Below are 9,589 nucleotides of genomic sequence, written 5' to 3' on the forward strand. Positions count from 1 at the left end.
TGTTTTCAAGGAAAAGCAGAATGCTGACACAGAAGAATACTAAAATTACTAGATTTGCCATGCTGCGGAATCTCACAGGAGTATCGGTGAGCGGCAGGGGAAAAATGCTGTCCCCCACTGATTGCCTGGAACGTGGTTATCATGGTAATTTGCAAGGCCCTCAAAAAGTAAGGAAATAAGTTATTACTTGTTTCCCTCTCTAATTCCCACTGCAAAGGAAGTTATCCAGCACAAGTCATTTTCTATCTTTTCACTACTACAGACATCATATAATGAAGTTTTGAGTCCCTCTACCAAAACTCCATAAAAAGAAGAGGGAGGAAAGAAAGAGATGACTCCCCTGGCCCTATTCTTGAATATTTCTGTTCCAGGACCTGTATCTAGGAGGTTTTCCTTGCCATTGGTGGAGGGATGTGTGAGCATAATTTCAGGAGTGAATCAGGCCAATGCAGGTGAAAAATGCAGTGCTTAGAACTAAATAGTTAACGTTTATTAACTACGTGTGCTAAAAGTCATTCAATGTTTTAACTATTAAAAAGATTTTGGAATAGTGTATTACCAGTACTGCACTATATTACATGTAATTCAGATACAGTAAAAAACCAGACTCAGAGGAAGCAGAATCTAAATGCCAGTCCTTGGTTCACTAAATTCAATTTATCATCTCTGCTTCTTCCCTGTACCAGTTTCTGGATAGGTATTATACATAACAAAGGATAAGCTCTTCATTTCCTAGAGAAAAGGGCACCTGACCATTGCTTTAGTAGCATACATTTTCATATCTTTTTTCTTTTAAAGAGATTAAGACATAACTTTCTCTATTGATAAAATAACATACCATGGTGAAATTCACCTTTTTTTCCTTCCCGCATCTTCAGATTGCCAGCGAGTGCAGCAAACCGAATTCCCTTAGGCTTATGAAAAAAGTAGGTCAACAGCGTCCAGACTTTCTAAACATATTCTTCTCTAAAACGCATCTCCCAGGAAAGAATCACCCAAGTGTACCAGCTTGATCAATACATGTATAGATTAAGATCCCTTAAAACCTGCATTAAAACTTGCAGAAAACCAGCTGTGTTCCTTCCACGCCTTCCCACTACCCCTTGCAGACACTTTGCGTAGGCTTGAACAGGCAGAAACACTTTGCACAGGCTCTCTGGAATAAGAGGCAAAGGATCGTTTGTGAACCAAGTATCAGGCAATAAATGGTTCTTACATTCAATTCAGTGGGAGCAGAATCCGGCCTCAAATAGATCTTTTAAAATTCGTTCTCGTAGTAAATCCATCCTGAACTTGAAAAAAAAGTAAACTTGACTTAGGCTGAAATTATTAGATGTTTAGCTCTGGCTTTAAATTATGAACACATTTTGAAATAAAGCAGATTACAAGCATGTTTTATGTATGTTTTAAAGGCTAGATACGATACACAATTACTGAAAAATTACAACTTAAACTATACCAGTTGGATTGAGCAAAAATGGCTGTGTATCGTTAATGTTACTGTACCCCATCAGACCAGCTTCAGGGGCTGCATAATTGTTTTTCTGTCAACCTATAAATTCTTGAGTTACAACAAAATTATTGTGATTTTTCTTACTAAATAATTCATATATCGCAAAGCATGTATATAACCAGGCCCATGAATCACTAAGCATGTAACAATCATACCTAATGGTATTTCTTCATGTAAGAATAAAAATAGGTTTGACTTTGCAATATGTTATAATCTTGTTCAAAAATTTCAAGTGTTCTCTAACAGTGGTCTATTTTGAAATTTACGTTTTAAACTTGAAAGTTTCCTTGATCAGACTTTGTCTGAAGGATTGCTTTTAATCATGTTTCACAGTTTTAATTCTATTAGGATTATTAATATCACTGAAAGTAATAAATTGGTTTTATAATGAACTAGAACAGGGCTCATAAACTGTGCTTAAAGTGATGCACTTGCTATTAATATCACCCTAATCCATATGTATTCTACCTTACCAAGCAAACAGCAACCATAATGCATCCAAACTGGCTAAATTATAACAGAGTATTCCATCACTTAGTGGCTTCCTCTGTATTTTTTTAAATGCTGAACAGGTATGTATTTGAGTTTTCTATAAGACAAGCTCATCACTGAAAATGTTGATGATCTGGATCATTTATAACTTGACTCAGACAAAATCATGATCTCTTGCAGCCTGCTACAGAAAGCTCTCATGCTACACGGACAGCATCACTTCCTAAATGCATCTCAGTGCATTTACTAGAACATTATGATATATTAGCATAAATAATTAAGGTTAAACTCCACTCAGTGAGTAATACATATTTTGTGATACATTAGCCCTCTTTATTTCAGCTGCTTTATATTCACTTACTAATTCACAAAGGTCAGTAATTGACATTGAGCGTCCCAATCATTAATGCAAATTTTGATGTTCTACTGCACACATGCTTTATTTAAAAGACTTAAATGCAAACACAGTAATAACATCTTATTCTTTTCTAGAAATCAAAAAAAACCTTTTAAATAAACTTGGAGTATATTAGTGACAATTTTTATTCTACATTCCCCTTGCTGTAATGCCAAAGCTGCCACTTTGTCTTAGGTGTATTTAAACTGAACAATACAGGCCAAGAAAGCGTAACATGACATCTACTGCCATAAATATGTATATTTTGGGATGAAATCAAGACAACTCTCAGAATTATTAACTTACTTTTCTGTAGTGAACATGATTAAGGAGTTACAGTAAAAGCCAATTTAAATTAAATGGCCAAAGTAAATAATAGATGAAGCAAAATCTCCTTTGTTTCAGGCAAAGTTGGTCTAAACCAGAGGCCTGAGGGCATTCAACTATTAAGAAATACCCAAGTTTCATTCAATAGTAACGTTCATCAGGGAGATCTATAATTATGGTTTGCAAAGAGATTTAAACATCAAGGATCTTTTTACTGCCATTAGATTCTCGAAGGTGACTATTTAGTCACTCACACTTTTCTACTTAGTTTTTCTTGCCTATACCATGATTCCAATAAATTTGATTTCATCAAAAATTATAAATCTGTCCATGACAAAATGCAGTAACACTTCCGAGTGTGGGAAGAATGAACTCTAGATTCCTGTTCTCCTTTTCCAGAAAGCATTAGTAATGGAAGGAGTATCAATAGGTTTGAGAATACTTACAGTTGAAGAATACCAGGCTGAGGCAAGCAACTTCTTAAAACCTGACATTTTTTGCTCGTTCTCAGTTCCATTCTAGACATCCTTCCTACCAAATCCGTCCTTCTCCATCCGAACACCACCCCAGCCCTTCTATTCCACTGAAGCTGGTTTTGCGAGTGTCTCTCATTTAGTCAGTACATTCGTAAGAGAATGAATGTCTCCTCCACTCCATTTTCCTGTAGGAGCTCCAGAAGTTCCACGTCATCATTCCCCTTTCCTTCTCCAACTTGTTTCTCTCAAATGATTGACTCAAATAAAGGCAAAGGTTATTGATGTAGTTACTGTTTTACGGATTTTCAGTATTCCTACTGTTCATTGAGCACCCGTGAGCCTTGCAAGCCTAAGCAAGCGCACCTGGGAGCACACTTGCATACAAGCACAGGTACATCACTTTGTCAGATAGTTCTGTTAAATTTGGGATACTGCTGCTCTGCTTCGCAGGAGTCCTGAGAAACTGAGATCTGTTCACGTCTGCCAACTTTTGCATGCAGAGTAAGCACAAATATGCAAAAACAAAGATCAAAGAAAAAACCCGAAAGATTCTACCTAATGCTGCTATGCACTCAGAATTATACTAGGTCAACCACACAAAGCAAGTTGAGGACAGCTTTAACTTCTGCGTAAGTCAATGAAAGGTCAGTTGGCTCCAGGTTTCTCTGAAGACTGGAGGAAAGCACTGGATATCGCTCCAGGGAGAGAAAGGGGATCAAGAAGGGGACACAGCAACTTATTTTTGAGACAATGTGAGAGTATTAATCATAAACAATTGGGAATATCAATCCTTACTAGTATCTAAATCTAGTATTAATTTACATTGGAAAAAAGTTAAGAACTTCAAGTTGGAACTGTGTCCACCTGAAGGTTAGCAAGTAATACATCTTCTAGTGATAAAAGGAGTGCTATTTATATGTAAAAATGGTATTTAAGTACAACGAGCTGCCTGGAACACGTTTGCATTACTAGTCACAAAATTTCATTAAAACAAACATAAAAACACCCATGTGTTATCACAATTTGGAGGAGCAGACAGTAACAGAAAACGGTATTTCTTGGGGTACTATCATTAGTGCTACACAGTCTCTGGTGAAACATTCGTCAAACATACAAAAAGGTATAAAAGTGAAATATAGTAATTAAGACCTGGGTTTTATCGATTGTGTGGCTTAAGTAATTTTTCACCACAAACATAAGATTTAATAAGTATAAGTAGTTAAAGATCCTGACTTGGCTGTAGTCATTAGCATGTAATTGAACTGGTAAAAAAGATCAGTTAAACCTATGTTGATTACCACCTTATCTTTGAAAGGCAATTAAGGACCTCAATCATTGCAACAAGATTTGATTGTGCAGCCTCTATTGGACATTGATCTTTCAGCAAAGCGCAGTTACATTTTCCATTAATTTACAGTAACACAGTTTAACTCAGATACCTGAGACCATTGACCTAGGTAAGATGTAATGCCAAGCGCTCGTTTAGGTTAAGATGCCCCCAATAGTCATTACTGTTTAAAAAGACTGCTACAAGAAGTAGCTACCTGATCCTCTGGGTTTAGACTAAGGTTTCATTTATCTGAAGTAGTCGTTAAGTGAGGTGAAGCAAAGCGCTCTGCCTTTTTATGTCATCTCCCACTCATTTAAACATCATTCTTGAATACAGTAAAGAGATAATTAAGGCAAGACTTAGAAGATAAACTACATTTTATTTCAAATGGAAATGGTGCAGATCAAATCCGTAAAAAGTTAGAAGGGTCATTTTGTAGTTCAATCATCTATAAAAAAATATGTATCAACGCCAGTATATGTTGCATACACAACATACACATAGTGTAATACATAAAAAAAGGAAGCTGATAAGTAAAACAATTACAAGTAAGTTATTCTGGACCAGAGGAATTAACAAAGCCTGGTTCCCTACAAGTTTGTCCTTCGAAGCAACGGGGTTACAAGACAACCTGAAAGGACCTTACAGGCAACAGACAGCTGACAGGTGCTACACATACAAGTAATGTATCTTTGAACAATTAAACTGTTAGAAGCTCCTCTTTAAAGCCCACTGCAGGGACACTCTTTAGTTCAAGCATTCGGACTTCTCCGCAACAGAGGATCCTGCTCTCCTCATACTGGAGTGTCCATTTAGGAGCAGACTGCCACAGGCAAGAGTTTATGGTGATGGGGATTAGAAAGGTAAAGCAGCAAAGGTTCAGCTGAGAACTACACGCTGCATGCTCATCCTTGCTTGCCATTCCCATGCTCCCCAAGCCTTACAGAAATTTTTGAGACAAGATGGTATGAATCTTTTTGGATCTTCTTGGCCCTCAACATTGCCATCTTGCATTCAGGCCAAAACTTAAGGTATGTGATAAAAAAAGACACTAAGAAGTAGGTATTTATAGCAAAAAGAGAATGAAAGCCAGATGAGGTATTTTACCTTTGGTTGAAGACAAGAAAGTAGGTTTATATTCATACTTGAAAGTTATTTTTGTCACGATTTAATAACTCAAGCATTATCCCTTATAAATAGCATATTTTCCCTTTAAGTATTATAACAGGTCACATACAAGCCTTAATGAAATGAATGAATATTATATTTGCACTCTGCTCTCACACATCTTCTAGTTCATCCTTTAGCATGATCAACTTCATAAGAGCAAGAGGTCTATTGATTTTCATGTAATACAAGAAAATATTACATTTGCTTAATTGTTACACAGTGAGATCATTGAACAAGAAATCAAGTCTCTATTTAATGCTGCAAGCAGCACAGAATTGCAGTAATCAATAGGGTAGTTTGTCAAAGATGTTCTCTAAGGAGACTTGCCCATCACTGTATGGACAAGGAGTCATGTTGCCTGCATTTATTGAAAAACAGGTAAGCAAAGTCAGCAGTACACATTATCAGAAATCAAACAAGCTGCAGTGAGTGGAGGTGCAACTCCAATGAAGAGCTGTATTTATAGTCTGGTAATTAAAAACCATTTTATCAACCGTGTGTTGAGACTAAACCTTTACAGCAAGATATTGACAAGCTCCGTGGCAATGAATGAGCAGTATTTGACTTTAAACTTATGAGCTGCAGTTATTTAACTTTATCCAATACAGTGAAAATCAGTTTTAGAAAAATGCTAAGTCGTTTTTATTATTAATGAGGCTTCTTATAATACCATCTCTTCATCCTTGAGACCCATTTAACTTGTGTCAAGAATGTTCTCCAAAATTAAATAGAACAGTGCAAGCGCTTCTCTGATTAAAGTGTTATTTAGCGTTTTAGAAAAACCACATGTATTGCTTCATTAAGTGGGAAACAGTTCCATTATCTGGAATTAAGTAAAAAAGTATTTAAATGAAATTATACTGTAGTCATAGCTTGATAATCATTTATTTAGGAATAGTGATTACCCTCCAAAAGCGGTACCTACCCATTTTACATTTATCTTCCTACTTTGGAAAAGTGGAATAACCAACATACGTCACCAGACGTGGGATTTGGAATAGACAGCATTATTTGCTGGCACTAAAACTAAGCACCAGTAATACATCCTGTACAAGTGTTTCTGTTGTTTGAACTTACTATCAAATAATTCCATATTTCCACTACCCAAATAATTCCCTAAAAGCTTTTTCTTTGCCCAGATTTCCAACTGAATTTAAGTCATTCCATCATATGTGCCTGTTACAGCTGTGCTCAGTCACAGCTGGAGAAACCAGTTATTTTGCATCAAAAAAATGAAGGTAGTATTCTTCCCGTTCTCCTGTATTAATTAAAAATATCAGCAATTTGTAAATAAGCGCAGGGGACTAAACCATCTAGATTGCTTTATAGGTAAGGAACAAAAGCTAAGTAACCGAAAGGAAAAAAAAAAGTGCAGCTATCTGGAGTTCAAGAATTGCAAAGAATACAAGCATAAAACATATTTTAGATATTTTATTTAAATGTAATTTGAAGAAATGTGATACAGCCATTTTTAACTTCTCAGGGTGGTATTTTTCCAAAGAGTCTTCCAGGCAGTTGTGAATAGTCAGTGCCACGGATTCATTCAAACATGCTTGGAACTATGACAATTAATGCATTATGAAACATCTGGTCAAGAATCTAAACCTAAGCAGCTTAATCTTTTCAGAGACATTCTGAAAATGTCTAGTGTATTCACATTTTCCTTGCGCACATGCTACAGTTCAGTTCTCTAAGTTGGTAGATGTATCTCTTTAAATTATCACAAGTTTGTTCAGCAGTATTAGTTGCTGACTTCCGTAAATTCTAATACCCTTACAAATATTAATTCTTCTCCCAAGGCTTCTACTTTTTCAACTTTACTGACCTCTGCAAAAAAAAATCTCTTATAACCAAGAAGTCCATGAAGCTTCCTGAATACAGCATGTTAAGTAAAAGAATGCACCGTAAAAACAAAAAAACGAGTTGCATTCAGTTCTTTTTAGTCAAAGGAGTAGGTATTCGTAGCAGCTGTAACACAGAAACCCACCAAATGACAGGTACTTGAGGACATGATTTCAGTACATTGCGCCTTCATCTTCTTTATTTAGAAAATAAATAGTAACTGGGCCATGACTCGTATGAACGGTCTCTGTGACACTGACAAAGAACCAGGAGCCAATTCCATACAGTAAAGTTGGAATGCCTAAGAAAAGACAAAAACACGTTACATACAAAGACAGCAAGCCGGGAAAATGAAAACCACCTATTAATAGGAAATAATAACGACTCCAAAATGCAATTAGAGGAAAAGCATTCCTGTAGAGGCTGCCTTATTAACATTTTGCCTTTACTGAAATGCTTACAAGCAGCTATCAGTACATAATACGCTTCTTGTGTATCAAGCACACAAGAATCAGAAAGCAGCTTAAGAAAAGCAGCAATACACAGGAATTAATAGAAAAAGAAAGTGGGAGGATAGCAGTATGAAAGAAGGGAAACATGGTCATGTATACAGCCTGATTTCTTACCGACTGAAAAAAAAAAAATGTATCCGAACACTAAAACACAAAATCCCTGGACATCCACTTAGTTATCAGTTCAGAGTTTGTCTGTGTATCGGAGTAGAGATAGGAAGGAAAATAGGCAGTGACTTCACAGATCAACATGAAGCTGCTCTTGGGAAAATCAGATCAGTAGTCAAGACTGCCAACTCCAACAAAACTGGAATGAGTAGAAAGGTGCGTATATAAAAAGTGCCATCATTTTTAGCACTGCCGAGTTACCCATCTATTACAGACAACAATATTTTACTTAATATAGGGGAAAAAATGGAGATGGATTTAGGCCCCGAATTCAGTAAGGTACAGAAACACCAAATTTAACGTGCTTAAAGTTACCCAAGTGCTTAAGCTAGATTCTCAGAAGAGGGAGATGAGTTGACTTTTTAGTCATGCTTGCCAATCATTTAAGTATGAAACATGCGGGGTAGCTGCAAGAAAGACAGGGCAGATAAAAGGTCTGACTATGTAGAAGGAAAGTTAAAATCCGATTTAAAGTTATTATTAAGAAATCAATCTTTGTCTCACTATGTCAGTCAGATCAAAAGATGAAGACTAGCAGACATGTTTTGTAAAGTCACTGGAGACTTGCAAAGCGAACGAGATTTATTTTTTTTAATGAAGTATGAAAACAAGAAACTGATTAAATTAGTTATGCAACTGTCACCATTTAAATAAATGTTGTATCCTTATAGTAAGTTTTGAATAATAATGTATTTCAAAATTTATCTATATCCATGTTTATATTAATAAGGTACTGATGGAGCACTATTATTTATTTATATTGCAGCAGCACTTTAGGATCAAGAGTGGTCCAGTCCTCCACTGCATTAGACATTGCCTGTATGTAAGATGCAAAAAATTAGCCCAGGCACTTTCTAAGAAACAAACTGTTTTGCTTCATCTAGCGCTCGTGTATTTGCTTAGAGGGCAGAATTTCATCCACGGTAACAGAACATAGATTTTTAGATGGAAACTGAGCCATACCAACTGACGTTAGCTATTTAAATAACAAGCGTTCGCGCGTTTGCTTTAAGGCGGTTTGATTTTTCTCTCTGACAACTGGACAGAGACACACGAACTCGGTAAAACTCCACAGAGCATCGATTTACAGCTCTGCGTTCTCACAGCTGCTGAAAGGACGGGCGTATTTTGATTCGTGTCTCCTTACGCCGCCTGCTCCGACCCGGTGGGGGCGGAGGACGAGGCACGGCAAGCGGACTCACTCACCTCAGGAGGAGAGGAGGGGAGAGGTGCTGCCCGCAGCCAGAGGCGCCCGGCAGGTCCCCGGTCACAGCCCCCGTCCCGACTCCAGGGCACACGGCTCCCGCCGGCGAGCGCCGCTTTTGCCTCACCCCCCGCCACGTCCCCCTTCCCGCGGCCGTG

This window comes from Pygoscelis adeliae, unplaced genomic scaffold (assembly GCF_000699105.1).
Source record: "Pygoscelis adeliae isolate BGI_AS28 unplaced genomic scaffold, ASM69910v1 Scaffold13, whole genome shotgun sequence".
Lineage (NCBI taxonomy): Eukaryota > Metazoa > Chordata > Aves > Sphenisciformes > Spheniscidae > Pygoscelis > Pygoscelis adeliae.